Here is a 24,107-nt window from a genome sequence, read left to right as displayed (position 1 = left end):
AAGAAAGGCTGATAAGTAGTGGAAATATCTTCCCTGATGTGATTATTCTCTCCAGCTGAAAATGAGACTCTCAGATCACTTCGTGTCTGCCAACAAAGCAGCAGCAGCTGAAGATGACCAACTTCCTTATGTGTCACAGGGCGATCAGACCTTGCAACAAAATACATGCAGGTGGTAGAGAGAAGAGAAAAAGCTTACAGCACCTGGCATTCCCAAGGGGTCTCCCATTCAAGTACTAACCAGGCCCAGCCCTCCTTGGCTTCCGAGATCAGTCGAGGTCGGGCATATTCAGGGTGGTGTGGCCGTAAGTAACAATGTCTGTGAAAAATGTGCATTATATAGGTACTGGAATAATACAGTTCCTCTATGTAACCAGATAATTGCAGAGAAAGGCTAACTTGTTGTGGGCACATCTTCTTCCTTGATGTGATTATTCTCTGCAGCTGAAACTGAGACTCTCAGATCACTTCGTGTCTGCTAACAAAGCAGCAGCAGCTGAAGATGACCAACTTCCTCATGTGTCACAGGGCGATCAGACATTACAACAAAAGACATGTAGGTGGTAGAGAAAAAGCTTACAGCACCTGGTATTCCCAAGCGGTGTCCCATCAAAGTACTAACCAGGCCCAGCCCTCCTTGGCTTCCAAGATCAGACAAGGTCAGACATATTCAGGGTGGTTTGGCCGTAAGTAACAATCTCCGTGACAAATGTGCATTATATAGGCAATGGAATCATACACTTCCTCTATGTAACCAGATAATTGCCGAGAAAGGCTGATATGTAGTGGGCACATCTTCTTCCCTGATGTGATTATTCTCTTCAGCTGAAACTGAGACTCTCAGATCACTTTGTGTCTGCCAACAAAGCAGCAGCAGCTGAAGATGACCAACTTCCTCATGTGTCACAGGGCGATCAGACGTTGCAACAAAAGACATGCAGGTGGTAGAGAGAAGAGAAAAAGCTTACAGCACCTCGTAATCCCAAGCGGTCTCTCATCAAAGTACTAACCAGGCCCAACCCTCCTTGGCTTCTGAGATCAGACGAGGTCAGACATATTCAGGGTGGTTTGGCCGTAAGCAACAATCTCTGTGACAAATGTGCATTATATAGGCAATGGAATCATATGGTTCCTCTATGTAACAAGATAATTGCCGAAAAAGGCTGATATGTAGTGGGCACATCTTGTTCCCTGACGTGATAATTTTCTCCAGCTGAAAATGAGACTCTAAGATCACTTCGTGTCTGCCAACAAAGCAGCAGCAGCTGAAGATGACCAACTTCCTAATGTGTCACAGGGTGATCAGGCGTTGCAACAAAAGACATGCAGGTGGTTGAGAGAAGAGAAAAAGCTTACAGCACCTGGTATTCCCAAGCAGTCTCCCATTCAAGTACTAATCAGGCCCAACCCTGCTTGGGTTCTGAGATCAGACGAGGTCGGGCATATTCAGGGTGGTGTGGCCGTAAGCAACAATGTCTGTGACAAATATAAACTGTATAGGTACTGGAATCATACGGTTCCTCTATGCAACCAGATAATTGCCAAGAAAGGCTGATAAGTAGTGGAAACATCTTCCCTGATGTGATTATTCTCTGCAGCTGAAACTGAGACTCTCATATCACTTCGTGTCTGCCAACAAAGCAGCAGCAGCTGAAGATGACCAACTTCCTCATGTGTCACAGGGCGATCAGACATTGCAACAAAAGACATGCAGGTGGTAGAGAGAAGAGAAAAAGCTTACAGCACCTGGTATTCCCAAGCAGTCTCCCATTCAAGTACTAATCAGGCCCAACCCTGCTTGGGTTCTGAAATCAGACGAGGTTGGGCATATTCAGGGTGGTGTGGCCGTAAGTAACAATGTCTGTGACAAATGTGCATTATATAGGTACTGGAATCATACGGTTCCTCTATGCAACCAGATAATTGCCAAGAAAGGCTGATATGTAGTGGGCACATCTTGTTCCCTGACGTGATAATTTTCTCCAGCTGAAAATGAGACTCTAAGATCACTTCGTGTCTGCCAACAAAGCAGCAGAAACTGAAGATGACCAACTTCCTCATGTGTCACAGGGTGATCAGACGTTGCAACAAAAGACATGCAGGTGGTTGAGAGAAGAGAAAAAGCTTACAGCACCTGATAATCCCAAGGGGTCTCCCATCCAAGTACTAACCAGGCACAACCCTGCTTGGCTTCCGAGATCAGACGAGGTCGGGCTTATTCAGGGTGGTGTGGCCGTAAGCAACAATGTCTGTGACAAATGTAAATTGTATAGGTACTGGAATCATACGTTTCCTCTATATAACCAGATAATTGCAGAGAAAGGCTGATAAATAGTGGGCACATCTTCTTCCCTGACGTGATTATTCTCTCCAGCTGAAAATGAGACTCTCAGATCACTTCGTGTCTGCCAACAAAGCAGCAGCAGCTGAAGATGACCAACTTCCTTATGTGTCACAGGGCGATCAGACCTTGCAACAAAATACATGCAGGTGGTAGAGAGAAGAGAAAAAGCTTACAGCACCTGGCATTCCCAAGGGGTCTCCCATTCAAGTACTAACCAGGCCCAGCCTTCCTTGGCTTCCGAGATCAGTCGAGGTCGGGCATATTCAGGGTGGTGTGGCCGTAAGTAACAATGTCTGTGAAAAATGTGCATTATATAGGTACTGGAATAATACAGTTCCTCTATGTAACCAGATAATTGCAGAGAAAGGCTAACTTGTTGTGGGCACATCTTCTTCCTTGATGTGATTATTCTCTGCAGCTGAAACTGAGACTCTCAGATCACTTCGTGTCTGCTAACAAAGCAGCAGCAGCTGAAGATGACCAACTTCCTCATGTGTCACAGGGCGATCAGACATTACAACAAAAGACATGTAGGTGGTAGAGAAAAAGCTTACAGCACCTGGTATTCCCAAGCGGTGTCCCATCAAAGTACTAACCAGGCCCAGCCCTCCTTGGCTTCCAAGATCAGACAAGGTCAGACATATTCAGGGTGGTTTGGCCGTAAGTAACAATCTCCGTGACAAATGTGCATTATATAGGCAATGGAATCATACACTTCCTCTATGTAACCAGATAATTGCCGAGAAAGGCTGATATGTAGTGGGCACATCTTCTTCCTTGACGTGATAATTCTCTCCAGCTGAAAATGAGACTCTCAGATCACTTTGTGTCTGCCAACAAAGCAGCAGCAGCTGAAGATGACCAACTTCCTCATGTGTCACAGGGTGATCAGACGTTGCAACAAAAGACATGCAGGTGGTAGAGAGAAGAGAAAAAGCTTACAGCACCTGGTATTCCCAAGCAGTCTCCCATCCAAGTACTAACCAGGCCCAAACCTGCTTGACTTCCAAGATCAGACGAGGTCGGGCTTATTCAGGGTGGTGTGGCCGTAAGCAACAATATCTGTGACAAATGTGCATTATATAGGTACTGGAATCATACACTTCCTCTATGTAACCAGATAATTGCCGAGAAAGGCTGACTTGTAGTGGGCACATCTTCTTCCCTGATGTGATTATTCTCTGCAGCTGAAACTGAGACTCTCAGATCACTTCGTGTCTGCCAACAAAGAAGCAGCAGCAGCTGAAGATGACCAACTTCCTCATGTGTCACAGGAGGATCAGACGTTGCCACAAAAGACATGAAGGTGGTAGAGAGTAGAGAAGAAGCTTACAGCACCTGGTATTCCCAAGCAGTCTCCCATTGAAGTACGAACCAGACCCAACCCAACCCTGCTTGGCTTCCAGGATAAGACAAGGTGGGGCTTATTCAGGGTGGTGTGGCGGTAAGCAACAATATTTGTTACAAATGTGAATTATATAGGTACTGGAATCATATACTTCCTCTATGAAACCAGATAATTGCCGAGAAAGGCTGATGTGTAGTGGGCATATCATCTTCTCTGATGTGATCATTCTCTTCAGCTGAAACTGAGACTCTCAGATCACTTCGTGTCTGCCAACAAAGCAGTAGCAGCAGCTGAAGATGACCAACTTCCTCATGTGTCACAGGGTGATCAGACGTTGCAACAAAACACATGCAGGTGGTAGAGAGAAGAGAAAAAGCTTACAGCACCTGGTATTCCCAAGCGGTCTCCCACCCAAGTACTAACCAGGCCCAACACTGCTTGGCTTCCGAGATCAGACAAATTCAGGGTGGTGTGGCCGTAAGTAACAATGTCTGTGACAAATGTGCATTATATAAGTACAGGAATCATACGGTTCCTCTATGTAACCAGATAATTGATGAGAAAGGCTGATGTGTAGTGGGCACATCTTCTTCCCTGACGTGATTATTCTCTTCAGCTGAAACTGAGACTCTCAGATCACTTCGTGTGTGCTAACAAAGCAGCAGCAGCTGAAGATGACCAACTTCCTCATGTGTCACAGGGCGATCAGACATTGCAACAAAAGACATGTAGGTGGTAGAGAGAAGAGAAAAAGCTTACAGCACCTGGTATTCCCAAGCGGTGTCCCATCAAAGTACTAAGCAGGCCCAGCCCTCCTTGGCTTCCGAGATCAGACAAGGTCAGACATATTCAGGGTGGTGTGGCCGTAAGCAACAATGTCTGTGACAAATGTAAATTGTATAGGTACTGGAATCATACGTTTCCTCTATATAACCAGATAATTGCAGAGAAAGGCTGATAAATAGTGGGCACATCTTCTTCCCTGACGTGATTATTCTCTCCAGCTGAAAATGAGACTCTCAGATCACTTCGTGTCTGCCAACAAAGCAGCAGCAGCTGAAGATGACCAACTTCCTCATGTGTCACAGGGCGATCAGACCTTGCAACAAAATACATGCAGGTGGTAGAGAGAAGAGAAAAAGCTTACAGCACCTGACATTCCCAAGGGGTCTCCCATTCAAGTACTAACCAGGCCCAGCCCTCCTTGGCTTCCGAGATCAGTCGAGGTCGGGCATATTCAGGGTGGTGTGGCCGTAAGTAACAATGTCTGTGAAAAATGTGCATTATATAGGTACTGGAATAATACAGTTCCTCTATGTAACCAGATAATTGCAGAGAAAGGCTAACTTGTTGTGGGCACATCTTCTTCCTTGATGTGATTATTCTCTGTAGCTGAAACTGAGACTCTCAGATCACTTCGTGTCTGCTAACAAAGCAGCAGCAGCTGAAGATGACCAACTTCCTCATGTGTCACAGGGCGATCAGACATTGCAACAAAAGACATGTAGGTGGTAGAGAGAAGAGAAAAAGCTTACAGCACCTGGTATTCCCAAGCGGTGTTCCATCAAAGTACTAACCAGGCCCAGCCCTCCTTGGCTTCCGAGATCAGACAAGGTCAGACATATTCAGGGTGGTTTGGCCGTAAGTAACAATCTCCGTGACAAATGTGCATTATATAGGCAATGGAATCATACACTTCCTCTATGTAACCAGATAATTGCCGAGAAAGGCTGATATGTAGTGGGCACATCTTCTTCCCTGACGTGATAATTCTCTCCAGCTGAAAAAAAGACTCTCAGATCACTTTGTGTCTGCCAACAAAGCAGCAGCAGCTGAAGATGACCAACTTCCTCATGTGTCACAGGGTGATCAGACGTTGCAACAAAAGACATGCAGGTGGTAGAGAGAAGGGAAAAAGCTTACAGCACCTGGTATTCCCAAGCAGTCTCCCATCCAAGTACTAACCAGGCCCAAACCTGCTTGACTTCCAAGATCAGACGAGGTCGGGCTTATTCAGGGTGGTGTGGCCGTAAGCAACAATATCTGTGACAAATGTGCATTATATAGGTACTGGAATCATACACTTCCTCTATGTAACCAGATAATTGCCGAGAAAGGCTGACTTGTAGTGGGCACATCTTCTTCCCTGATGTGATTATTCTCTGCAGCTGAAATTGAGACTCTCAGATCACTTCGTGTATGCCAACAAAGAAGCAGCAGCAGCTGAAGATGACCAACTTCCTCATGTGTCACAGGAGGATCAGACGTTGCCACAAAAGACATGAAGGTGGTAGAGAGTAGAGAACAAGCTTACAGCACCTGGTATTCCCAAGTGGTCTCCCATCCAAGAACTAACCAGGCCCAACCCTGCTTGGCTTCCGAGATCAGACAAGGTCAGGCATGTTCCGGGTGGTGTGACCGTAAGCAGCAATGTCTCTGACAAATGTGCATTATATAGGTACTGGAATCATACGGTTCCTCTATGCAACCAGATAATTGCCGAGAAAGGCTGATGTGTAGGGGGTAAATCATCTTCTCTGATGTGATCATTCTCTGCAACTGAAACTGAGACTCTCAGATCACTTCATGTCTGCCAACAAAGCAGCAGCAGCTGAAGATGACCAACTTCCTCATGTGTCACAGGGTGGTCAGACGTTGCAACAAAAGACATTCAGGTGGTCCAGAGAAGAGAAAAAGCTTACAGCACCTGGTATTCCCAAGCAGTCTCCCATTGAAGTACGAACCAGACCCAACCCAACCCTGCTTGGCTTCCAGGATAAGACAAGGTGGGGCTTATTCAGGGTGGTGTGGCGGTAAGCAACAATATTTGTTACAAATGTGAATTATATAGGTACTGGAATCATACACTTCCTCTATGAAACCAGATAATTGCCGAGAAAGGCTGATGTGTAGTGGGCATATCATCTTCTCTGATGTGATCATTCTCTTCAGCTGAAACTGAGACTCTCAGATCACTTCGTGTCTGCCAACAAAGCAGCAGCAGCAGCTGAAGATGACCAACTTCCTCATGTGTCACAGGGTGATCAGACGTTGCAACAAAAGACATGCAGGTGGTCGAGAGAAGACAAAAAGCTTACAGCTCCTGGTATTCCCAAGCGGTCTCCCATTTAAGTACTAACCAGGCCCAACCCTCCTTGGCTACCGAGATCAGACGAGGTCGGGCATGTTCAGGGTGGTGTGGCCGTAAGCAACAATGTCTGTGACAAATGTGCATTATATAGGTACTGGAATCATACGGTTCCTCTATGTAACCAGATAATTGCCGAGAAAGGCAGACTTGTAGTGGGCAAATCTTCTTCCCTCATGTGATCATTCTCTGCAGCTGAAACTGAGACTCTCAGATCACTTCGTGTCTGCCAACAAAGCAGCAGCAGCTGAAAATGACCACCTTTCTCATGTGTCACAGGGTGATCAGACGTTGCAACAAAAGACATGCAGGTGGTCGAGAGAAGAGAAAAAGCTTACAGCACCTGGTATTCCCAAGAGGTCTTCCATCCAAATACTAACCACGCCCAACCCTCCTTGGCTTCCGAGATCAGACGAGGTCGGGCATGTTCAGGGTGGTGTGGCCGTAAGCAACAATGTCTCTGACAAATGTGCATTATATAGGTACTGGAATCATACGGTTCCTCTATGCAACCAGATCATTTCCGAGAAAGGCTGATGTGTAGTGGTAACATCTTCTTCCCTGACGTGATTATTCTCTGCAGCTGAAACTGAGACTCTCAGATCACTTTGTGTCTGCCAACAAAGCAGCAGTAGCTGAAGATAACCAACTTCCTCATGTGTCACAGGGTGATCAGACGTTGCAACAAAAGACATGCAGGTGGTAGAGAGAAGAGAAAAAGCTTACAGCACCTGGTATTCCCAGAGAGTCTACCATCCAAGTACTAACCAGGCCAAAACCTGCTTGGCTTCCGAGATCAGACGTGGTCAGGCATTTTCAGGGTGGTGTGGCCATAATTAACCATAACTTTGACAAATGTGCATTATAAAGGTACTGGAATCATACAGTTCCTCTATGCACCCAGATAATTGCAGAGAAAGGCTGATGTGTAGCGGGCATATCATCTTCTCTGATGTGATCATTCTCTGCAACTGAAACTGAGACTCTCAGATCACATTTTGTCAGCCAACAAAGCAGCAGCAGCTGAAGATGACCAACTTCCTCATGTGTCACAGGGTGATCAGACGTTGCAACAAAAGACATGCAGGTTGTAGAGAGAAGAGAAAACGCTTACGGCACCTGGTATTCCAAAGCAGTCTCCCATCCAAGTACTAAGGAGGCTCAACCCTGCTTGGCTTCCGAGATCAGACGAGGTCGGGCATGTTCAGGGTGGTGTGGCCGTAAGGAACAATTTCTGTGACAAATGTGCATTATATAGGTACTGGAATCATACGGTTCCTCTATGTAACCAGATAATTGCCGAGAAAGGCTGACTTGTTATGGGCACATCTTCTTCCCTGATGTGATTATTCTCTGCAGCTGAAATTGAGACTATCAGATCACTTCGTGTCTGCCAACAAAGAAGCAGCAGCAGCTGAAGATGACCAACTTCCTCATGTGTCACAGGAGGATCAGACGTTGCCACAAAAGACATTCAGGTGGTCCAGAGAAGAGATAAAGCTTACAGCACCTGGTATTCCCAAGCGGTCTCCCATTTAAGTACTAACCAAGCCCAACCCTCCTTGGCTTCCGAGATCAGACGAGATCGGGCATATTCAGGGTGGTGTGGCCGTAAGTAACAATGTCTGTGACAAATGTGCATTATATAGGTACTGGAATCATACGGTCCCTCTATGCAACCAGATAATTGCCAAGAAAGGCTAACTTGTAGTGGGCACATCTTCTTCCCTGACGTGATTATTCTCTGTAGCTGAAACTGAGACTCTCAGATCACTTCGTGTCTGCTAACAAAGCAGCAGCAGCTGAAGATGACCAACTTCCTCATGTGTCACAGGGCGATCAGACATTGCAACAAAAGACATGTAGGTGGTAGAGAGAAGAGAAAAAGCTTACAGCACCTGGTATTCCCAAGCGGTGTTCCATCAAAGTACTAACCAGGCCCAGCCCTCCTTGGCTTCCGAGATCAGACAAGGTCAGACATATTCAGGGTGGTTTGGCCGTAAGTAACAATCTCCGTGACAAATGTGCATTATATAGGCAATGGAATCATACACTTCCTCTATGTAACCAGATAATTGCCGAGAAAGGCTGATATGTAGTGGGCACATCTTCTTCCCTGACGTGATAATTCTCTCCAGCTGAAAAAAAGACTCTCAGATCACTTTGTGTCTGCCAACAAAGCAGCAGCAGCTGAAGATGACCAACTTCCTCATGTGTCACAGGGTGATCAGACGTTGCAACAAAAGACATGCAGGTGGTAGAGAGAAGGGAAAAAGCTTACAGCACCTGGTATTCCCAAGCAGTCTCCCATCCAAGTACTAACCAGGCCCAAACCTGCTTGACTTCCAAGATCAGACGAGGTCGGGCTTATTCAGGGTGGTGTGGCCGTAAGCAACAATATCTGTGACAAATGTGCATTATATAGGTACTGGAATCATACACTTCCTCTATGTAACCAGATAATTGCCGAGAAAGGCTGACTTGTAGTGGGCACATCTTCTTCCCTGATGTGATTATTCTCTGCAGCTGAAATTGAGACTCTCAGATCACTTCGTGTATGCCAACAAAGAAGCAGCAGCAGCTGAAGATGACCAACTTCCTCATGTGTCACAGGAGGATCAGACGTTGCCACAAAAGACATGAAGGTGGTAGAGAGTAGAGAACAAGCTTACAGCACCTGGTATTCCCAAGTGGTCTCCCATCCAAGAACTAACCAGGCCCAACCCTGCTTGGCTTCCGAGATCAGACAAGGTCAGGCATGTTCCGGGTGGTGTGACCGTAAGCAGCAATGTCTCTGACAAATGTGCATTATATAGGTACTGGAATCATACGGTTCCTCTATGCAACCAGATAATTGCCGAGAAAGGCTGATGTGTAGGGGGTAAATCATCTTCTCTGATGTGATCATTCTCTGCAACTGAAACTGAGACTCTCAGATCACTTCATGTCTGCCAACAAAGCAGCAGCAGCTGAAGATGACCAACTTCCTCATGTGTCACAGGGTGGTCAGACGTTGCAACAAAAGACATTCAGGTGGTCCAGAGAAGAGAAAAAGCTTACAGCACCTGGTATTCCCAAGCAGTCTCCCATTGAAGTACGAACCAGACCCAACCCAACCCTGCTTGGCTTCCAGGATAAGACAAGGTGGGGCTTATTCAGGGTGGTGTGGCGGTAAGCAACAATATTTGTTACAAATGTGAATTATATAGGTACTGGAATCATACACTTCCTCTATGAAACCAGATAATTGCCGAGAAAGGCTGATGTGTAGTGGGCATATCATCTTCTCTGATGTGATCATTCTCTTCAGCTGAAACTGAGACTCTCAGATCACTTCGTGTCTGCCAACAAAGCAGCAGCAGCAGCTGAAGATGACCAACTTCCTCATGTGTCACAGGGTGATCAGACGTTGCAACAAAAGACATGCAGGTGGTCGAGAGAAGACAAAAAGCTTACAGCTCCTGGTATTCCCAAGCGGTCTCCCATTTAAGTACTAACCAGGCCCAACCCTCCTTGGCTACCGAGATCAGACGAGGTCGGGCATGTTCAGGGTGGTGTGGCCGTAAGCATCAATGTCTGTGACAAATGTGCATTATATAGGTACTGGAATCATACGGTTCCTCTATGTAACCAGATAATTGCCGAGAAAGGCAGACTTGTAGTGGGCAAATCTTCTTCCCTCATGTGATCATTCTCTGCAGCTGAAACTGAGACTCTCAGATCACTTCGTGTCTGCCAACAAAGCAGCAGCAGCTGAAAATGACCACCTTTCTCATGTGTCACAGGGTGATCAGACGTTGCAACAAAAGACATGCAGGTGGTCGAGAGAAGAGAAAAAGCTTACAGCACCTGGTATTCCCAAGAGGTCTTCCATCCAAATACTAACCACGCCCAACCCTCCTTGGCTTCCGAGATCAGACGAGGTCGGGCATGTTCAGGGTGGTGTGGCCGTAAGCAACAATGTCTCTGACAAATGTGCATTATATAGGTACTGGAATCATACGGTTCCTCTATGCAACCAGATCATTTCCGAGAAAGGCTGATGTGTAGTGGTAACATCTTCTTCCCTGACGTGATTATTCTCTGCAGCTGAAACTGAGACTCTCAGATCACTTTGTGTCTGCCAACAAAGCAGCAGTAGCTGAAGATAACCAACTTCCTCATGTGTCACAGGGTGATCAGACGTTGCAACAAAAGACATGCAGGTGGTAGAGAGAAGAGAAAAAGCTTACAGCACCTGGTATTCCCAGAGAGTCTACCATCCAAGTACTAACCAGGCCAAAACCTGCTTGGCTTCCGAGATCAGACGTGGTCAGGCATTTTCAGGGTGGTGTGGCCATAATTAACCATACCTTTGACAAATGTGCATTATAAAGGTACTGGAATCATACAGTTCCTCTATGCACCCAGATAATTGCAGAGAAAGGCTGATGTGTAGCGGGCATATCATCTTCTCTGATGTGATCATTCTCTGCAACTGAAACTGAGACTCTCAGATCACATTGTGTCAGCCAACAAAGCAGCAGCAGCTGAAGATGACGAACTTCCTCATGTGTCACAGGGTGATCAGACGTTGCAACAAAAGACATGCAGGTTGTAGAGAGAAGAGAAAACGCTTACGGCACCTGGTATTCCAAAGCAGTCTCCCATCCAAGTACTAAGGAGGCTCAACCCTGCTTGGCTTCCGAGATCAGACGAGGTCGGGCATGTTCAGGGTGGTGTGGCCGTAAGGAACAATTTCTGTGACAAATGTGCATTATATAGGTACTGGAATCATACGGTTCCTCTATGTAACCAGATAATTGCCGAGAAAGGCTGACTTGTTATGGGCACATCTTCTTCCCTGATGTGATTATTCTCTGCAGCTGAAATTGAGACTATCAGATCACTTCGTGTCTGCCAACAAAGAAGCAGCAGCAGCTGAAGATGACCAACTTCCTCATGTGTCACAGGAGGATCAGACGTTGCCACAAAAGACATTCAGGTGGTCCAGAGAAGAGATAAAGCTTACAGCACCTGGTATTCCCAAGCGGTCTCCCATTTAAGTACTAACCAAGCCCAACCCTCCTTGGCTTCCGAGATCAGACGAGATCGGGCATGTTCAGGGTGGTGTGGCCGTAAGCAACATGGTCTGTGACAAATGTGCATTATATAGGTACTGGAATCATACGGTTCCTCTATGTAACCAGATAATTGCCGAGAAAGGCTGACTTGTAGTGGGCACATCTTCTTCCCTGATGTGATTATTCTCTGCAGCTGAAACTGAGACTCTCAGATCACTTTGTGTCTGCCAACAAAGCAGCAGCAGCTGAAGATGACCAACTTCCTCATGTGTCACAGGGTGATCAGACGTTGCAACAAAAGACATGCAGGTGGTAGAGAGAAGAGAAAAAGCTTACAGCACCTGGTATTCCCAAGCCGTCTCCCATTTAAGTACTAACCAGGCCCAACCCTCCTTGGCTTCCGAGATCAGACGAGGTCGGGCATGTTCAGGGTGGTGTGGCCGTAAGCAACCATAACTGTGACAAATGTGCATTATATAGGTACTGGAATCATACAGTTCCTCTATGTAACCAGATAATTGCCGAGAAAAGCTGATAAGTAGTGGGCACATCTTCTTCCCTGACGTGATTATTCTCTTGAGCTGAAAGTGAGACTCTCAGATCACTTTGTGTCTGCCAACAAAGCAGCAGAAGCTGAAGATGACCAACTTCCTCATGTGTCACAGGGCGATCAGACCTTGCAACAAAATACATGCAGGTGGTAGAGAGTAGAGAAGAAGCTTACAGCACCTGGTATTCCCAAGCGGTCTCCCATCCAAGTACTAACCAGGCCCAACCCTGCTTGGCTTCCGAGATCAGACGAGGTCAGGCATGTTCCGGGTGGTGTGGCCGTAAGCATCAATGTGTCTGACAAATGTGCATTATATAAGTACAGGAATCATACGGTTCCTCTATGTAACCAGATAATTGCTGAGAAAGGCTGATGTGTAGTTGGCACATCTTCTTCCCTGACGTGATTATTCTCTTCAGCTGAAACTGAGACTCTCAGATCACTTCGTGTCTTCCAACAAAGCAGCAGCAGCTGAAGATGGCCAACTTTCTCATGTGTCACAGGGTGATCAGACGTTGCAACAAAAGACATGCAGGTTGTAGAGAGAAGAGAATATGCTTACAGCACCTGGTATTCCCAAGCAGTCTCCCATTAAAGTACTAACCAGGCCCAACCCTCCTTGGCTTCCGAGATCAGACGAGGTCGGGCTTATTCAGGGTGGTGTGGCCGTATGGAACAATTTCTGTGACAAATGTGCATTATATAGGTACTGGAATCATACAATTCCTCTATGTAACCAGATAATTGATGAGAAAGGCTGACTTGTTATGGGCACATCTTCTTCCCTGATGTGATTATTCTCTGCAGCTGAAACTGAGACTCTCAGATCACTTCGTGTCTGCCAACAAAGCAGCAGCAGCTGAAGATGACCAACTTCCTCATGTGTCACAGGGGGATCAGACGTTGCAACAAAAGACATGCAGGTGGTCGAGAGAAGACAAAAAGCTTACAGCTCCTGGTATTCCCAAGCGGTCTCCCATTTAAGTACTAACCAGGCCCAACCCTCCTTGGCTTCCGAGATCAGACGAGGTCGGGCATGTTCAGGGTGGTGTGGCCGTAAGCAACATGGTCTGTGACAAATGTGCATTATATAGGTACTGGAATCATACGGTTCCTCTATGTAACCAGATAATTGCCGAGAAAGGCTGACTTGTAGTGGGCACATCTTCTTCCCTGATGTGATTATTCTCTGCAGCTGAAACTGAGACTCTCAGATCACTTCGTGTCTGCCAACAAAGCAGCAGCAGCTGAAGATGACCACCTTCCTCATGTGTCACAGGGTGATCAGACGTTGCAACAAAAGACATGCAGGTGGTAGAGAAAAGAGAAAAAGCTTACAGCACCTGGTATTCCCAAGCAGTCTCCCACCCAAGTACTAACCAGGCACAACCCCGCTTGGCTTCCGAGATCGGACGAGGTCGGGCATATTATATTCAGGGTGGTGTGGCCGTAAGCGACAATCTCTGTGACAAATGTGCATTATATAGGTACTGGAATCATACGGTTCCTCTATGTAACCAGATAATTGCAGAGAAAGGCTTATGTGTAGTGGGCACATCTTCTTCCCTGACGTGATTATTCTCTGCAGCTGAAACTGAGACTCTCAGATCACTTCGTGTCTGCCAACAAAGCAGCAGAAGCTGAAGATGACCAACTTCCTCATGTGTCACAGGGTGATCAGACGTTGCAACAAAAGACATTCAGGTGGTCCAGAGAAGAGATAAAGCTTACAGCACCTGGTATTCCCAAGCAGTCTCCCACCCAAGTACTAACCAGGCCAACCGTGCTTGGCTTCCGAGATCAGACGAGGTCAGGCATGTTCAGGGTGGTGTGGCCGTAAGCGACAATGTCTGTGACAAATGTGCATTATATAGGTACTGGAATCATACGGTTCCTCTATGTAACCAGATAATTGCAGAGAAAGGCTTATGTGTAGTGGGCACATCTTCTTCCCTGACGTGATTATTCTCTTCAGTTGAAACTGAGACTCTCAGATCACTTCGTGTCTGCCAACAAAGTAGCAGAAGCTGAAGATGACAAACTTCCTCATGTGTCACAGGGTGATCAGATGTTGCAACAAAAGACATGCAGGTGGTAGAGAGAAGAGAAAAAGCTTACAGCACCTGGTATTCCCAAGCAGTCTCCCATTGAAGTACAAACCAGACCCAACCCTGCTTGGCTTCCAGGATAAGACAAGGTGGGGCTTATTCAGGGTGGTGTGGCGGTAAGCAACAATATTTGTTACAAATGTGAATTATATAGGTACTGGAATCATACACTTCCTCTATGAAACCAGATAATTGCCGAGAAAGGCTGATGTGTAGTGGGCATATCATCTTCTCTGATGTGATCATTCTCTTCAGCTGAAACTGAGACTCTCAGATCACTTCGTGTCTGCCAACAAAGCAGCAGCAGCTGAAGATGACCAACTTCCTCATGTGTCACAGGGTGATCAGACGTTGCAACAAAACACATGCAGGTGGTAGAGAGAAGAGAAAAAGCTTACAGCACCTGGTATTCCCAAGCGGTCTCCCACCCAAGTACTAACCAGGCCCAACACTGCTTGGCTTCCGAGATCAGACGAGGTCAGGTAAATTCAGGGTGGTGTGGCCGTAAGTAACAATGTCTGTGACAAATGTGCATTATATAAGTACAGGAATCATACGGTTCCTCTATGTAACCAGATAATTGATGAGAACGGCTGATGTGTAGTGGGCACATCTTCTTCCCTGACGTGATTATTCTCTTCAGCTGAAACTGAGACTCTCAGATCACTTCGTGTCTTCCAACAAAGCAGCAGCAGCTGAAGATGACCAACTTCTTCACGTGTCACAGGGTGATCAGACGTTGCAACAAAAGACATGCAGGTGGTAGAGAGAAGAGAAAAAGCTTACAGCACCTGGTATTACCAAGCTGTCTCCCATCCAAGTACTAACCAGGTACAACCCTGCTTGGCGTCCGAGATCAGACGAGGTCGGGCTTATTCAGGGTGGTGTGGCCGTAAGCAACAATGTCTCTGACAAATGTGCATTATATAGGTACTGGAATCATACGGTTCCTCTATGCAACCAGATAATTGCCGAGAAAGGCTTATGTGTAGCGGGCAAATCATCTTCTCTGATGTGATCATTCTCTGCAACTGAAACTGAGACTCTCAGATCACTTCGTGTCTGCCAACAAAGCAGCAGCAGCTGAAGATGACCATCTTCCTCATGTGTCACAGGGTGATCAGACGTTGCAACAAAAGACATGCAGGTGGTAGAGAGAAGAGAAGAAGCTTACAGCACCTGGTATTCCCAAGCAGTCTCCCATCCAAGTACTAAGCAGGCTCAACCCTGTTTGGCTTCCGAGATCACACGAGGTTGGGCATATTCAGGGTGGTGTGGCCGTAAGTAACAATGTCTGTGACAAATGTGCATTATATAGGTACTGGAATCATACGGTCCCTCTATGCAACCAGATAATTGCCAAGAAAGGCTAACTTGTAGTGGGCACATCTTCTTCCCTGATGTGATTATTCTCTACAGCTGAAACTGAGACTCTCAGATCACTTCGTGTCTGCCAAAAAAGCAGCAGCTGCTGAAGATGACCAACTTCCTCATGTGTCACAGGGTGATCAGACGTTGCAACAAAAGACATGCAGGTGGTAGAGAGAAGAGAAGAAGCTTACAGCACCTGGTATTCCGAAGCAGTCTCCCATCCAAGTACTAAGCAGGCTCAACCCTGTTTTGCTTCCGAGATCACACGAGGTTGGGCATATTCAGGGTGGTGTGGCCGTAAGTAACAATGTCTGTGACAAATGTGCATTATAGAGGTACTGGAATCATACGGTTCCTCTATGCAACCAGATAATTGCCAAGAAAGGCTAACTTGTAGTGGGCACATCTTCTTCCCTGACGTGATTATTCTCTGCAGCTGAAATTGAGACTCTCAGATCACTTCGTGTCTGCCAACAAAGCAGCAGCAGCTGAAGATGACCAACTTCCTCATGTGTCACAGGGCGATCAGACCTTGCAACAAAATACATGCAGGTGGTAGAGAGAAGAGAAAAAGCTTAAAGCACCTGGCATTCCCAAGGGGTCTCCCATTCAAGTACTAACCAGGTCCAACCCTGCTTGGGTTCCAAGATCAGACAAGGTCAGACATATTCAGGGTGGTTTGGCCGTAAGTAACAATCTCCGTGACAAATGTGCATTATATAGGCAATGGAATCATACACTTCCTCTATGTAACCAGATAATTGCCGAGAAAGGCTGATATGTAGTGGGCACATCTTCTTCCCTGACGTGATAATTCTCTCCAGCTGAAAATTAGAGTCTCAGATCACTTTGTGTCTGCCAACAAAGCAGCAGCAGCTGAAGATGACCAACTTCCTCATGTGTCAAAGGGTGATCAGACGTTGCAACAAAAGACATGCAGGTGGTAGAGAGAAGAGAAAAAGCTTACAGCACCTGGTATTCCCAAGCAGTCTCCCATCTAAGTACTAACCAGGCCCAAACCTGCTTGACTTCCAAGATCAGACGAGGTCGAGCTTATTCAGGGTGGTGTGGCCGTAAGCAACAATATCTGTGACAAATGTGCATTATATAGGTACTGGAATCATACACTTCCTCTATGTAACCAGATAATTGCCGAGAAAGGCTGACTTGTAGTGGGCACATCTTCTTCCCTGATGTGATTATTCTCTGCAGCTGAAATTGAGACTCTCAGATCACTTCGTGTCTGCCAACAAAGAAGCAGCAGCAGCTGAAGATGACCAACTTCCTCATGTGTCACAGGGTGATCAGACGTTGCAACAAAAGACATGCAGGTGGTCGAGAGAAGACAAGAAGCTTACAGCTCCTGGTATTCCCAAGCTGTCTCCCATTTAAGTACTAACCAGGCCCAACCCTCCTTGGCTACCGAGATCAGACGAGGTCGGGCATGTTCAGGGTGGTGTGGCCGTAAGCAACAATGTCTGTGACAAATGTGCATTATATAGGTACTGGAATCATACGGTTCCTCTATGTAACCAGATAATTGCCGAGAAAGGCAGACTTGTAGTGGGCAAATCTTCTTCCCTCATGTGATCATTCTCTGCAGCTGAAACTGAGACTCTCAGATCACTTCGTGTCTGCCAACAAAGCAGCAGCAGCTGAAAATGACCAACTTCCTCATGTGTCACAGGGTGATCAGACGTTGCAACAAAAGACATGCAGGTGGTCGAGAGAAGAGAAAAAGCTTACAGCACCTGGTATTCCCAAGAGGTCTTCCATCCAAGTACTAACCACGCCCAACACTCCTTGGCTTCCGAGATCAGACGAGGTCGGGCATGTTCAGGGTGGTGTGGCCGTAAGCAACAATGTCTCTGACAAATGTGCATTATATAGGTACTGGAATCATACGGTTCCTCTATGCAACCAGATCATTTCCGAGAAAGGCTGACTTGTAGTGGGCACATCTTCTTCCCTGACGTGATTATTCTCTGCAGCTGAAACTGAGACTCTCAGATCACTTTGTGTCTGCCAACAAAGCAGCAGTAGCTGAAGATGACCAACTTCCTCATGTGTCACAGGGTGATCAGACGTTGCAACAAAAGACATGCAGGTGGTAGAGAGAAGAGAAAAAGCTTACAGCACCTGGTATTCCCAGAGAGTTTACCATCCAAGTACTAACCAGGCCAAAACCTGCTTGGCTTCCGAGATCAGACGTGGTCAGGCATTTTCAGGGTGGTGTGGCCGTAATTAACCACAACTGTGACAAATGTGCATTATAAAGGTACTGGAATCATACAGTTCCTCTATGTAACCAGATAATTGCCGAGAAAAGCTGATAAGTAGTGGGCACATCTTCTTCCCTGACGTGATTATTCTCTCGAGCTGAAACTGAGACTCTCAGATCACTTCGTGTCTGCCAACAAAGCAGCAGAAGCTGAAGATGACCAACTTCCTCATGTGTCACAGGGTGATCAGACGTTGCAACAAAAGACATGCAGGTGGTAGAGAGAAGAGAAAAAGCTTACAGCACCTCGTATTCCCAAGAGGTCTTCCATCCAAGTACAAACCAGGCCCAACTGTGCTTGGCTTCCGAGATCAGACGAGGTCGGGCATGTTCAGGGTTGTGTGGCCGTAAGCAACAATGTCTCTGACAAATGTGCATTATATAGGTACTGGAATCATACGGTTCCTCTATGCACCCAGATAATTGCTGAGAAAGGCTGATGTGTAGTGGGCACATCTTCTTCCTTGACGTGATTATTCTCTTCAGCTGAAACTGAGACTCTCAGATCACTTCGTGTCTGCCAACAAAGCAGCAGCAGCTGAAGATGACCAACTTCCTCATGTGTCAGAGGGCGATCAGACCTTGCAACAAAATACATGCAGGTGGTAGAGAGAAGAGAAAAAGCTTACAGCACCTGGTATTCCCAAGCGGTCTCTCATCAAAGTACTAACCAGGCCCAACCCTCCTTGGCTTCTGAGATCACACGAGATTGGGCATATTCAGGGTGGTTTGGCCGTAAGCAACAATCTCTGTGACAAATGTGCATTATATAGGCAATGGAATCATATGGTTCCTCTATGTAACAAGATAATTGCCGAAAAAGTCTGATATATAGTGGGCACATCTTGTTCCCTGACGTGATAATTTTCTCCAGCTGAAAATGAGACTCTCAGATCACTTTGTGTCTGCCAACAAAGCAGCAGCAGCTGAAGATGACCAACTTCCTCATGTGTCACAGGGTGATCAGACGTTGCAACAAAAGACATGCAGGTGGTAGAGAGAAGAGAAGAAGCTTACAGCACCTGATAATCCCAAGCTGTCTCCCATCCAAGTACTAACCAGGCAACACCCTGCTTGGCTTCCGAGATCAGACGAGGTCGGGCATATTCAGGGTGGTGTGGCCGTAAGCAACAATGTCTGTGACAAATGTAAATTGTATAGGTACTGGAATCATACGTTTCCTCTATATAACCAGATAATTGCAGAGAAAGGCTGATAAATAGTGGGCACATCTTCTTCCCTGACGTGATTATTCTCTCCAGCTGAAAATGAGACTCTCAGATCACTTCGTGTCTGCCAACAAAGCAGCAGCAGCTGAAGATGACCAACTTCCTCATGTGTCAGAGGGCGATCAGACCTTGCAACAAAATACATGCAGGTGGTAGAGAGAAGAGAAAAAGCTTACAGCACCTGGCATTCCCAAGGGGTCTCCCATTCAAGTACTAACCAGGCCCAACCCTGCTTGGGTTCCGAGATCAGTCGAGGTCGGGCATATTCAGGGTGGTGTGGCCGTAAGTAACAATGTCTGTGAAAAATGTGCATTATATAAGTACTGGAATCATACGGTTCCTCTATGTAACCAGATAATTGCTGAGAAAGGCTGATGTGTAGTTGGCACATCTTCTTCCCTGACGTGATTATTCTCTTCAGCTGAAACTGAGACTCTCAGATCACTTCGTGTCTTCCAACAAAGCAGCAGCAGCTGAAGATGGCCAACTTTCTCATGTGTCACAGGGTGATCAGACGTTGCAACAAAAGACATGCAGGTTGTAGAGAGAAGAGAATATGCTTACAGCACCTGGTATTCCCAAGCGGTCTCCCATTTAAGTACTAACCAGGCCCAACCCTCCTTGGCTTCCGAGATCAGACGAGGTCGGGCATGTTCAGGGTGGTGTGGCCGTAAGCAACATGGTCTGTGACAAATGTGCATTATATAGGTACTGGAATCATACGGTTCCTCTATGTAACCAGATAATTGCCGAGAAAGGCTGACTTGTAGTGGGCACATCTTCTTGCCTGATGTGATTATTCTCTGCAGCTGAAACTGAGACTCTCAGATCACTTTGTGTCTGCCAACAAAGCAGCAGCAGCTGAAGATGACCAACTTCCTCATGTGTCACAGGGTGATCAGACGTTGCAACAAAAGACATGCAGGTGGTAGAGAGAAGAGAAAAAGCTTACAGCACCTGGTATTCCCAAGCAGTCTCCCACCCAAGTACTAACCAGGCACAACCCCGCTTGGCTTCCGAGATCGGACGAGGTCGGGCATATTATATTCAGGGTGGTGTGGCCGTAAGCGACAATCTCTGTGACAAATGTGCATTATATAGGTACTGGAATCATACGGTTCCTCTATGTAACCAGATAATTGCAGAGAAAGGCTTATGTGTAGTGGGCACATCTTCTTCCCTGACGTGATTATTCTCTGCAGCTGAAACTGAGACTCTCAGATCACTTCGTGTCTGCCAACAAAGCAGCAGAAGCTGAAGATGACCAACTTCCTCATGTGTCACAGGGTGATCAGACGTTGCAACAAAAGACATTCAGGTGGTCCAGAGAAGAGATAAAGCTTACAGCACCTGGTATTCCCAAGCAGTCTCCCACCCAAGTACTAACCAGGCCAACCGTGCTTGGCTTCCGAGATCAGACGAGGTCAGGCATGTTCAGGGTGGTGTGGCCGTAAGCGACAATCTCTGTGACAAATGTGCATTATATAGGTACTGGAATCATACGGTTCCTCTATGTAACCAGATAATTGATGAGAAAGGCTGACTTGTTATGGGCACATCTTCTTCCCTGATGTGATTATTCTCTGCAGCTTAAACTGAGACTCTCAGATCACTTCGTGTCTGCCAACAAAGCAGCAGCAGCTGAAGATGACCAACTTCCTCATGTGTCACAGGGGGATCAGACGTTGCAACAAAAGACATGCAGGTGGTCGAGAGAAGACAAAAAGCTTACAGCTCCTGGTATTCCCAAGCGGTCTCCCATTTAAGTACTAACCAGGCCCAACCCTCCTTGGCTTCCGAGATCAGACATGTTCAGGGTGGTGTGGCCGTAAGCAACATGGTCTGTGACAAATGTGCATTATATAGGTACTGGAATCATACGGTTCCTCTATGTAACCAGATAATTGCCGAGAAAGGCTGACTTGTAGTGGGCACATCTTCTTCCCTGATGTGATTATTCTCTGCAGCTGAAACTGAGACTCTCAGATCACTTCGTGTCTGCCAACAAAGCAGCAGCAGCTGAAGATGACCAACTTCCTCATGTGTCACAGGGTGATCAGAAGTTGCAACAAAAGACATGCAGGTGGTAGAGAGAAGAGAAAAAGCTTACAGCACCTGGTATTCCCAAGCAGTCTCCCACCCAAGTACTAACCAGGCACAACCCCGCTTGGCTTCCGAGATCGGACGAGGTCGGGCATATTATATTCAGGGTGGTGTGGCCGTAAGCGACATGGTCTGTGACAAATGTGCATTATATAGGTACTGGAATCATACGGTTCCTCTATGTAACCAGATAATTGCCGAGAAAGGCTGACTTGTAGTGGGCACATCTTCTTCCCTGATGTGATTATTCTCTGCAGCTGAAACTGAGACTCTCAGATCACTTCGTGTCTGCCAACAAAGTAGCAGAAGCTGAAGATGACAAACTTCCTCATGTGTCACAGGGTGATCAGATGTTGCAACAAAACACATGCAGGTGGTAGAGAGAAGAGAAAAAGCTTACAGCACCTGGTATTCCCAAGCTGTCTCCCACCCAAGTACTAAACAGGCCCAACACTGCTTGGCTTCCGAGATCAGACGAGGTCAGGCAAATTCAGGGTGGTGTGGCCGTAAGTAACAATGTCTGTGACAAATGTGCATTATATAAGTACAGGAATCATACGGTTCCTCTATGTAACCAGATAATTGATGAGAACGGCTGATGTGTAGTGGGCACATCTTCTTCCCTGACGTGATTATTCTCTTCAGCTGAAACTGAGACTCTCAGATCACTTCGTGTCTTCCAACAAAGCAGCAGCAGCTGAAGATGACCAACTTCTTCACGTGTCACAGGGTGATCAGACGTTGCAACAAAAGACATGCAGGTGGTAGAGAGAAGAGAAAAAGCTTACAGCACATGGTATTCCCAAGCTGTCTCCCATCCAAGTACTAACCAGGTACAACCCTGCTTGGCGTCCGAGATCAGACAAGGTCGGGCTTATTCAGGGTGGTGTGGCCGTAAGCAACAATGTCTCTGACAAATGTGCATTATATAGGTACTGGAATCATACGGTTCCTCTATGCAACCAGATAATTGCCGAGAAAGGCTTATGTGTAGCGGGCAAATCATCTTCTCTGATGTGATCATTCTCTGCAACTGAAACTGAGACTCTCAGATCACTTCGTGTCTGCCAACAAAGCAGCAGCAGCTGAAGATGACCATCTTCCTCATGTGTCACAGGGTGATCAGACGTTGCAACAAAAGACATGCAGGTGGTAGAGAAAAGAGAAGAAGCTTACAGCACCTGGTATTCCCAAGCAGTCTCCCATCCAAGTACTAAGCAGGCTCAACCCTGTTTGGCTTCCGAGATCACACGAGGTTGGGCAAATTCAGGGTGGTGTGGCCGTAAGGAACAATTTCTGTGACAAATGTGCATTATATAAGTACTGGAATCATACACTTCCTCTATGTAACCAGATAATTTCCGAGAAAGGCTCACTTGTTATGGGCACATCTTCTTCCCTGATGTGATCATTCTCTGCAGCTGAAACTGAGACTCTCAGATCACTTCGTGTCTGCCAACAAAGCAGCAGCAGCTGAAGATGACCAACTTCCTCATGTGTCACAGGGTGATCAGACGTTGCAACAAAAGACATGCAGGTTGTAGAGAGAAGAGAAAAAGCTTACAGCACCTGGTATTCCCAAGAGGTCTTCCATCCAAGTACTAACCAGGCCCAACCCTCCTTGGCTTCCAAGATCAGACGAGGTCGGGCATATTCAGGGTGGTGCGGCCGTAATCAACAATAGCTGTGACAAATGTGCATTATATAGGTACTGGAATCATACACTTCTTCTATGTAACCAGATAATTGCAGAGAAAGGCTGACTTGTAGTGGGCACATCTTCTTCCCTGATGTGATTATTCTCTGCAGCTGAAACTGAGACTCTCAGATCACTTCGTGTCTAACAACAAAGAAGCAGCAGCTGCTGAAGATGACCAACTTCCTCATGTGTCACAGGATGATCAGACGTTGCAACAAAAGACATGCAGGTGGTAGAGAGAAGAGAAGAAGCTTACAGCACCTGGTATTCCCAAGTAGTCTCCCATCCAAGTACTAAGCAGGCTCAACCCTGCTTGGCTTCCGAGATCAGACGTGGTCGGGCATGTTCAGGGTGGTGTGGCCGTAAGCAACAATGTCTCTGACAAATGTGCATTATATAGGTACTGGAATCATACGGTTCCTCTATGCAACCAGATAATTGCCGAGAAAGGCTGATAAGTAGTGGGCACATCTTCTTCCCTGACGTGATTATTCTCTCGAGCTGAAACTGAGACTCTCAGATCACTTTGTGTCTGCCAACAAAGCAGCAGAAGCTGAAGATGACCAACTTCCTCATGTGTCACAGGGTGATCAGACATTGCAACAAAAGACATGCAGGTGGTAGAGAGAAGAGAAAAAGCTTACAACACCTGGTATTCCGAAGAGGTCTTCCATCCAAGTACAAACCAGGCCCAACCCTGCTTGGCTTCCGAGATCAGACGAGGTCGGGCATGTTCAGGGTTGTGTGGCCGTAAGCAACAATGTCTCTGACAAATGTGCATTATATAGGTACTGGAATCATACGGTTCCTCTATGCAACCAGATAATTGCCGAGAAAGGCTTATGTGTAGCGGGCAAATCATCT

At 46.5% G+C, this 24,107-nt stretch overlaps 4 non-coding genes and 54 pseudogenes across 4 annotated transcripts; all 58 read right to left on the bottom strand.

The window, feature by feature from the left end:
* Positions 1–191: 191 nt before the first annotated feature.
* On the bottom strand, positions 192–310 carry LOC140272816 (5S ribosomal RNA; annotated as a pseudogene).
* A 262-nt stretch (positions 311–572) lies between these two features.
* Positions 573–691, bottom strand: LOC140295611 (5S ribosomal RNA; annotated as a pseudogene).
* A 269-nt stretch (positions 692–960) lies between these two features.
* On the bottom strand, positions 961–1,079 carry LOC140295356 (5S ribosomal RNA; annotated as a pseudogene).
* Positions 1,080–1,348: 269 nt separating this feature from the next.
* LOC140309149 (5S ribosomal RNA) lies at positions 1,349–1,467 on the bottom strand (annotated as a pseudogene).
* Positions 1,468–1,733: 266 nt separating this feature from the next.
* On the bottom strand, positions 1,734–1,852 carry LOC140295097 (5S ribosomal RNA; annotated as a pseudogene).
* A 269-nt stretch (positions 1,853–2,121) lies between these two features.
* On the bottom strand, positions 2,122–2,240 carry LOC140319091 (5S ribosomal RNA; annotated as a pseudogene).
* A 269-nt stretch (positions 2,241–2,509) lies between these two features.
* LOC140290678 (5S ribosomal RNA) lies at positions 2,510–2,628 on the bottom strand (annotated as a pseudogene).
* Positions 2,629–2,890: 262 nt separating this feature from the next.
* Positions 2,891–3,009, bottom strand: LOC140295610 (5S ribosomal RNA; annotated as a pseudogene).
* Positions 3,010–3,278: 269 nt separating this feature from the next.
* LOC140298269 (5S ribosomal RNA) lies at positions 3,279–3,397 on the bottom strand (annotated as a pseudogene).
* Positions 3,398–4,065: 668 nt separating this feature from the next.
* LOC140296295 (5S ribosomal RNA) lies at positions 4,066–4,174 on the bottom strand (annotated as a pseudogene).
* Positions 4,175–4,443: 269 nt separating this feature from the next.
* Positions 4,444–4,562, bottom strand: LOC140294074 (5S ribosomal RNA; annotated as a pseudogene).
* Positions 4,563–4,831: 269 nt separating this feature from the next.
* LOC140284919 (5S ribosomal RNA) lies at positions 4,832–4,950 on the bottom strand (annotated as a pseudogene).
* Positions 4,951–5,219: 269 nt separating this feature from the next.
* Positions 5,220–5,338, bottom strand: LOC140295281 (5S ribosomal RNA; annotated as a pseudogene).
* Positions 5,339–5,607: 269 nt separating this feature from the next.
* Positions 5,608–5,726, bottom strand: LOC140298258 (5S ribosomal RNA; annotated as a pseudogene).
* Positions 5,727–5,998: 272 nt separating this feature from the next.
* Positions 5,999–6,117, bottom strand: LOC140272573 (5S ribosomal RNA; annotated as a pseudogene).
* A 665-nt stretch (positions 6,118–6,782) lies between these two features.
* Positions 6,783–6,901, bottom strand: LOC140306212 (5S ribosomal RNA; annotated as a pseudogene).
* Positions 6,902–7,170: 269 nt separating this feature from the next.
* Positions 7,171–7,289, bottom strand: LOC140276537 (5S ribosomal RNA; annotated as a pseudogene).
* Positions 7,290–7,558: 269 nt separating this feature from the next.
* On the bottom strand, positions 7,559–7,677 carry LOC140296121 (5S ribosomal RNA; annotated as a pseudogene).
* A 269-nt stretch (positions 7,678–7,946) lies between these two features.
* Positions 7,947–8,065, bottom strand: LOC140295999 (5S ribosomal RNA; annotated as a pseudogene).
* A 272-nt stretch (positions 8,066–8,337) lies between these two features.
* On the bottom strand, positions 8,338–8,456 carry LOC140299071 (5S ribosomal RNA). The gene has a single exon (XR_011914655.1). It is a non-coding gene; the product is annotated as a 5S ribosomal RNA (ribosomal RNA).
* Positions 8,457–8,725: 269 nt separating this feature from the next.
* On the bottom strand, positions 8,726–8,844 carry LOC140295280 (5S ribosomal RNA; annotated as a pseudogene).
* A 269-nt stretch (positions 8,845–9,113) lies between these two features.
* LOC140298247 (5S ribosomal RNA) lies at positions 9,114–9,232 on the bottom strand (annotated as a pseudogene).
* Positions 9,233–9,504: 272 nt separating this feature from the next.
* Positions 9,505–9,623, bottom strand: LOC140272562 (5S ribosomal RNA; annotated as a pseudogene).
* A 665-nt stretch (positions 9,624–10,288) lies between these two features.
* LOC140306201 (5S ribosomal RNA) lies at positions 10,289–10,407 on the bottom strand (annotated as a pseudogene).
* A 269-nt stretch (positions 10,408–10,676) lies between these two features.
* Positions 10,677–10,795, bottom strand: LOC140276532 (5S ribosomal RNA; annotated as a pseudogene).
* A 269-nt stretch (positions 10,796–11,064) lies between these two features.
* LOC140296119 (5S ribosomal RNA) lies at positions 11,065–11,183 on the bottom strand (annotated as a pseudogene).
* Positions 11,184–11,452: 269 nt separating this feature from the next.
* Positions 11,453–11,571, bottom strand: LOC140295998 (5S ribosomal RNA; annotated as a pseudogene).
* Positions 11,572–11,843: 272 nt separating this feature from the next.
* Positions 11,844–11,962, bottom strand: LOC140297724 (5S ribosomal RNA). Its single transcript, XR_011913435.1, has one exon. It is a non-coding gene; the product is annotated as a 5S ribosomal RNA (ribosomal RNA).
* A 269-nt stretch (positions 11,963–12,231) lies between these two features.
* On the bottom strand, positions 12,232–12,350 carry LOC140312831 (5S ribosomal RNA; annotated as a pseudogene).
* A 269-nt stretch (positions 12,351–12,619) lies between these two features.
* Positions 12,620–12,738, bottom strand: LOC140297799 (5S ribosomal RNA). The gene has a single exon (XR_011913502.1). It is a non-coding gene; the product is annotated as a 5S ribosomal RNA (ribosomal RNA).
* Positions 12,739–13,007: 269 nt separating this feature from the next.
* On the bottom strand, positions 13,008–13,126 carry LOC140291398 (5S ribosomal RNA; annotated as a pseudogene).
* A 269-nt stretch (positions 13,127–13,395) lies between these two features.
* On the bottom strand, positions 13,396–13,514 carry LOC140300705 (5S ribosomal RNA; annotated as a pseudogene).
* Positions 13,515–13,783: 269 nt separating this feature from the next.
* LOC140271159 (5S ribosomal RNA) lies at positions 13,784–13,907 on the bottom strand (annotated as a pseudogene).
* A 269-nt stretch (positions 13,908–14,176) lies between these two features.
* On the bottom strand, positions 14,177–14,294 carry LOC140289579 (5S ribosomal RNA; annotated as a pseudogene).
* A 657-nt stretch (positions 14,295–14,951) lies between these two features.
* On the bottom strand, positions 14,952–15,070 carry LOC140299891 (5S ribosomal RNA; annotated as a pseudogene).
* A 269-nt stretch (positions 15,071–15,339) lies between these two features.
* On the bottom strand, positions 15,340–15,458 carry LOC140295165 (5S ribosomal RNA; annotated as a pseudogene).
* A 269-nt stretch (positions 15,459–15,727) lies between these two features.
* LOC140294549 (5S ribosomal RNA) lies at positions 15,728–15,846 on the bottom strand (annotated as a pseudogene).
* A 269-nt stretch (positions 15,847–16,115) lies between these two features.
* LOC140296326 (5S ribosomal RNA) lies at positions 16,116–16,234 on the bottom strand (annotated as a pseudogene).
* A 269-nt stretch (positions 16,235–16,503) lies between these two features.
* Positions 16,504–16,622, bottom strand: LOC140297137 (5S ribosomal RNA; annotated as a pseudogene).
* A 269-nt stretch (positions 16,623–16,891) lies between these two features.
* Positions 16,892–17,010, bottom strand: LOC140268649 (5S ribosomal RNA; annotated as a pseudogene).
* Positions 17,011–17,282: 272 nt separating this feature from the next.
* Positions 17,283–17,401, bottom strand: LOC140290856 (5S ribosomal RNA; annotated as a pseudogene).
* Positions 17,402–17,670: 269 nt separating this feature from the next.
* On the bottom strand, positions 17,671–17,789 carry LOC140282633 (5S ribosomal RNA; annotated as a pseudogene).
* A 269-nt stretch (positions 17,790–18,058) lies between these two features.
* LOC140296217 (5S ribosomal RNA) lies at positions 18,059–18,177 on the bottom strand (annotated as a pseudogene).
* A 269-nt stretch (positions 18,178–18,446) lies between these two features.
* On the bottom strand, positions 18,447–18,565 carry LOC140294055 (5S ribosomal RNA; annotated as a pseudogene).
* A 269-nt stretch (positions 18,566–18,834) lies between these two features.
* On the bottom strand, positions 18,835–18,953 carry LOC140290802 (5S ribosomal RNA; annotated as a pseudogene).
* Positions 18,954–19,222: 269 nt separating this feature from the next.
* Positions 19,223–19,341, bottom strand: LOC140296066 (5S ribosomal RNA; annotated as a pseudogene).
* A 269-nt stretch (positions 19,342–19,610) lies between these two features.
* LOC140307690 (5S ribosomal RNA) lies at positions 19,611–19,729 on the bottom strand (annotated as a pseudogene).
* A 269-nt stretch (positions 19,730–19,998) lies between these two features.
* LOC140298936 (5S ribosomal RNA) lies at positions 19,999–20,117 on the bottom strand. Its single transcript, XR_011914530.1, has one exon. It is a non-coding gene; the product is annotated as a 5S ribosomal RNA (ribosomal RNA).
* Positions 20,118–20,386: 269 nt separating this feature from the next.
* Positions 20,387–20,510, bottom strand: LOC140271153 (5S ribosomal RNA; annotated as a pseudogene).
* A 269-nt stretch (positions 20,511–20,779) lies between these two features.
* LOC140289578 (5S ribosomal RNA) lies at positions 20,780–20,897 on the bottom strand (annotated as a pseudogene).
* A 269-nt stretch (positions 20,898–21,166) lies between these two features.
* On the bottom strand, positions 21,167–21,275 carry LOC140296737 (5S ribosomal RNA; annotated as a pseudogene).
* Positions 21,276–21,544: 269 nt separating this feature from the next.
* LOC140271148 (5S ribosomal RNA) lies at positions 21,545–21,668 on the bottom strand (annotated as a pseudogene).
* A 269-nt stretch (positions 21,669–21,937) lies between these two features.
* On the bottom strand, positions 21,938–22,056 carry LOC140291793 (5S ribosomal RNA; annotated as a pseudogene).
* A 269-nt stretch (positions 22,057–22,325) lies between these two features.
* Positions 22,326–22,444, bottom strand: LOC140296615 (5S ribosomal RNA; annotated as a pseudogene).
* A 269-nt stretch (positions 22,445–22,713) lies between these two features.
* LOC140296249 (5S ribosomal RNA) lies at positions 22,714–22,832 on the bottom strand (annotated as a pseudogene).
* A 269-nt stretch (positions 22,833–23,101) lies between these two features.
* Positions 23,102–23,220, bottom strand: LOC140281261 (5S ribosomal RNA; annotated as a pseudogene).
* A 272-nt stretch (positions 23,221–23,492) lies between these two features.
* LOC140305359 (5S ribosomal RNA) lies at positions 23,493–23,611 on the bottom strand (annotated as a pseudogene).
* A 269-nt stretch (positions 23,612–23,880) lies between these two features.
* On the bottom strand, positions 23,881–23,999 carry LOC140276307 (5S ribosomal RNA; annotated as a pseudogene).
* Positions 24,000–24,107: the final 108 nt, after the last annotated feature.

This window comes from Leuresthes tenuis, unplaced genomic scaffold (assembly GCF_036924035.1).
Source record: "Leuresthes tenuis unplaced genomic scaffold, fLeuTen1.0.hap1 SCAF_1, whole genome shotgun sequence".
Classification (NCBI taxonomy): Eukaryota; Metazoa; Chordata; class Actinopteri; order Atheriniformes; family Atherinopsidae; genus Leuresthes; species Leuresthes tenuis.
Note: the sequence above shows the minus strand (reverse complement) of the source record. Positions and strands in the feature narration are given on the sequence as shown.